Below are 4,307 nucleotides of genomic sequence, written 5' to 3'. Positions count from 1 at the left end.
AGTATGGGTCCCCTGTGGTAGAGCCTGACCCTATAAGCTCCACTGAGAGTTCTGGAAAACTGATTGCAAGGATGAAGCAGGCACTAAGAGCCAGCCCTGTCCCCAGCCTCAAACCAAGCCCCACATGTTTTCCAGCTACTCTTCCAAGCTTCCAAAACAAAATAGAATCGATCCTCCTTTTGGCCTCCAAACTTCCCTTTCTCCCAGGGAGATGGCGGATGGGGCAGGGTGGTGATATGATGATGCTGGGCAGGAAGGAGGGCTCTGCCTACCTGAGAGGCTACACAATGGACTGAGCAAGGAGTCTACCCAAGGGCCATCCCAACAGCATGTCAGGCCAAATCCCTTTCCATCCTCTGGCAGGGGCCCATGTCCAGGACACACCAGTTGGAAACAAGTGTGTCCCTCAGGGTCTCTGGGCTTGTTCTCGTTCTAGCTAATATCTCAGCCTCAGCTCAAACCCACTTGATGAAGGAAGAGGCAGTGTGCAAAATAGGGGTTTTGGAGTCCCACGGAGGCAGCCTGGAGGCTAGTATCACTATATGATCTTGGACATTTCTCTCGTGGAAGGTTGGGACTTGTTTACTTCCCTTGTACAGATGTTTTTGACTCAGAAAAAAAAAAAGGTGGCTTCCAGTACCCTTCAGTCCCAGAGAAGCTGGTGGCTGGACCCCAGCCATTATCTCTGAGGGAAGTTAATGATTCAGAAGCCAACTGATGGACAAATAGAGGCCTGTCTCCTTTTCTTCAAGAGATCACAGAGTCAAGACTTGAGTGCTAGGCAGATTATAAAAGTGACACAAGTAGTGAAATGCAGTAGAGTGGCAGGGTCTGTGGCTGCACCTGAGAAGCACGTTTTCCTAAAGGTATTCAATTTCATGTTTGTTTTAAACACTGTGCTATCAAACCAAACACCCAAGTGCTCTTTGGGCAACCCCCTAGTTTCTTGTTCTTCACACAGGTATCCTCAGCCACATGGTCACCAAGTACTGTCACAGAGTAGAGAGATAACACACGTCCAGATACACTGACCCATAAGGATGGGCAGAGCCATCTGCAAGTATACCAATACCACGCCCCAAAGGAGTAGAGAGTCTGTAAAGAAAGCACAAGGACACTCACAAGGAGTGGCCCATCTCCAGGCAGCCTGCCTTTCTGTCCACCTCCTGCCAGCCTCCCACCTCTTGCCTCCTCTTCCTTGTTTGCTCACTGGCACCAAGTCTGCTGCTCACACCATCTCATCCCCTCACCCCTCTCTCTGGGAGTGGAACTCTCTCTTGCCCTCTGGTGATGCACCATTCCTGGAGGTCCTGCAATACCAGGTTGATGTATAGGAGTGGATGGAGAAAGCTCCTTTTCTATCCCCCTGCTCCAAAAACCCATTTAATTTATTGTCCTCAGATAGAGGATATATCAGATGTTAAGCTGGTAAAAACATACTACATTTGATCTTAGCCATAAGACCGAGAGGTGATAGGAGTGGAACTGTATAGAACCCAAAGGGTGTGAGTGGAAATGGTGGCGGTGGGGTACTCTGAACAGCTGACCCCTGTAGTAGCACCATCACACATGCATCTGGGGACCCCCGGACATACCCTCCTGCTTTTTTGATCCTCACAACAAGCCTGTACTGGAGCTTCTGGGGAAAATTGATTCCCCTTTCCCCTCTTTAAGGCACACCTTTCACTCTGGAGCCCTGGAGTAGAACTTAGCTCCTCTACTCAGTCATCAGCTAAAAATTCAGGAATTCCACAAAAGCTCCTAAAATCTCAGGGTCCTAGAAAAAATCACTGAAAGTTCATCTCTGCCATTCTCCTGCCTCCAGGCAAGGGTGATCCTCTTCATGGAGACAAGTGGCACAGAGAATCTACACACTCCCTTGGCCCTACTTAGCCTTGATATTAGGAAGTTGAACTCTAGTGCCAGCGATTTAATCCATGTTTGTTAGTAACTCCACCAGGATGTGTGAAGCTCCTCTCCCAGGGAATACCTAGGCATCCTCAAGACCTCCTGGGTTCCTCCCTGGGGCACCATGCCATAAAGCAGAAGCCCCAGGTACTCAGGCCATTGACCCCAGAAGGATCCCAAGAGGGGATGTAGAGTCTGGGATTTTCCATGCTCTTTCTGGTATATTTCCTCTTTGGCCATCAGGGCTAGAACCTAAGCAACCTCTTCCTAGGCTTAGTCATTTCAGCAAAACAGAAGTAGATCAATCAAATGCAATAAATAAAAGAAAATAAATTAAAATCCAAGACTCTTGCAAAGATCCTGATAACTGATTTCTGAATGATTCACTGGCGTTTTCTGTGCTCCTGTCCCTTTCCTTTCCATGATTATAAATAATGTCGATCATCACCAGTGTCTTTTTGAAGCTGGGATGTAACCACATTAGAGAACGAGTACCCAATCACATGGGGGTGGGCCAGGAGGCAGTAGACAGCCCAACAAATAAGATTTTGTCATCTTAGAGGTGAGGAGAAAGTCCAAGGACCTCTGTCTTGTCTTGGAGACATGAGTCTTTGAGGATGAAACTGAGCTGTCTCCAAGGGCGGGAGGTTTGTCTGGCAGCTAATTTCTTCAGATTCCTCTGAGGTTCCTATTTTGTGTCCATTTGGGCTTTGTCAGTGCAGCTATGTTTGGGGACTGTGTATGTGTCCCTGATTCCTAGAGTGACCCAGCAAAAGGAATTGAGGTTTGAGGGAGAATATTCTGCTGTGGTGGAGGAAAGATGAGGCACCTGCCCCAGAACCACCCCCAACTCCCCTCGCTGGCCAGAGAAGAGAGAAAAGAAAATAGCCCCTGCCCCTGGGACACAGAAAGGCTAATCTGCTCAAAAGCTGGAGGCTGGATAAAATGACCCCTGCCTGGTATGGATGTCAAAGCAATGTCTCTGAGGACATGTCATTCCACTCCCCCCGAGGGCCCTGGAGGTGGTTGGTAATCCACCCGTGCTCCCCCCACTCAAGTACCCCCCACAACCCACTCCCCTGCAACACACACACACATGCGTGCACATACACACACACACGCATACACATAAATCTTAATTGTGTCCAGGGCTTTTTATGGCGTTAATTAATCATATTTAGGGCTGTTTCCAGCTGTTGCTGAGGGAAGGAAGGTCCCACACGCCTGTGACTTAGGGTAAATCCAATCAGACGGAGGAATTCTTTGATTCTGAAGAAGCCGAGCATGGGAAAGACACTGCTAATCCCAGAGCCTCTCCGACCCCTGCTTGTCACCTCCCCATCGCTGCCTTTGGAACCTGATCCGAGCTGAGGAAGGGGACAGGAGTGGGATGCAGAAGTGGGCATAGGGCTCTGCTGAGCTGAGCTGACTGCCTGGGGCCCTGCTTCAGATGAAAGGAGGGTTGATGGGAAGGAGGGATTAGGGCTTCGGTGCTGACCAGGAGCTTCTGCCCCTGTACTTAGGCCATTTAGTGAGCTCGGGAGAGCCCCTGATTCCTGAATAGCTACTGGGCCCAAGAGCTATTACAGGAGGCTAGGCCTGGAATAGCAGAGCAGTAGGTGGGCAGAACTGACCTAATTACAGCTCTGCACAGTCCGTGTGGTCTAACAGGGGGCCTTGCCCAAGCCTTTCTTCTTGCCTGTGCCTTTTCCCGAAACCCCAGCGGCGACACTCTCGGCTCCCTCAGGCTCTCATGTGTGTCTCTCTGTATCTGGGCCTGCTTTATCTCTCTCTTCCTAGGGCTCTACAGCTGGATTTCTGACTCTTCTGCTGATCTCTGAAATCCTGGGGCACCACCTCACACCCTCATGGAGAGAGATGAACCTTCAGACAGGGACGTCTTCAGGGGAGGGGTAGCCTGGCAGGTGCTAATGACCCCTTCTTTGGTTTAGCCAGTGGCCCATTGGGTACTCATGTGGAGCAAATACGGGATGGAGGGGGAGAGAGCTGCTGCTGAGGATGGGGGCAGGAAGGGACTGTCTTGCCCCTTAGAGACCTATGTGTGTGTGGGCGGGGAAGGGAGGGGTCCCAGGGTGGAAAGTGAGAGGGTAGAGGGCTATAAGGCCAAACAGGGACAAAGTAGTTGCCGCCCTATCCTCCCCTCTACAAGGACCCCATCCCAGCATATCCCCTTGTCAAGGCTTTCTGGGTCCTGGCCTACCTGGGCCTAAATAATTGAGGAGCCCATTATAGCCTTGCTGTTTCCTCACTGTCAAGTGTAAACGCTGTACTGGTCGGGTGGGGAAATGGGGCTAATTTGAATTGATAATAGGAAACACGGGGAAAAGTCATCTATAGTGAGTGAGGAGCAAGCGATCCCTGAGCAGATGCTAAATCTT

The 4,307-nt window shown here is 50.3% G+C and overlaps 1 non-coding gene across 1 annotated transcript; it reads right to left on the bottom strand.

Moving 5' to 3' along the window:
* Nucleotides 1–1,285: 1,285 nt before the first annotated feature.
* On the bottom strand, nucleotides 1,286–1,475 carry LOC112632317. The gene has a single exon (XR_003121369.1). It is a non-coding gene; the product is annotated as a U2 spliceosomal RNA (small nuclear RNA).
* Between the last annotated feature and the right edge of the window lie 2,832 nt (nucleotides 1,476–4,307).

This window comes from Theropithecus gelada, chromosome 9, assembly GCF_003255815.1.
Source record: "Theropithecus gelada isolate Dixy chromosome 9, Tgel_1.0, whole genome shotgun sequence".
In the NCBI taxonomy this organism is placed as follows: Eukaryota; Metazoa; Chordata; class Mammalia; order Primates; family Cercopithecidae; genus Theropithecus; species Theropithecus gelada.
Note: the sequence above shows the minus strand (reverse complement) of the source record. Positions and strands in the feature narration are given on the sequence as shown.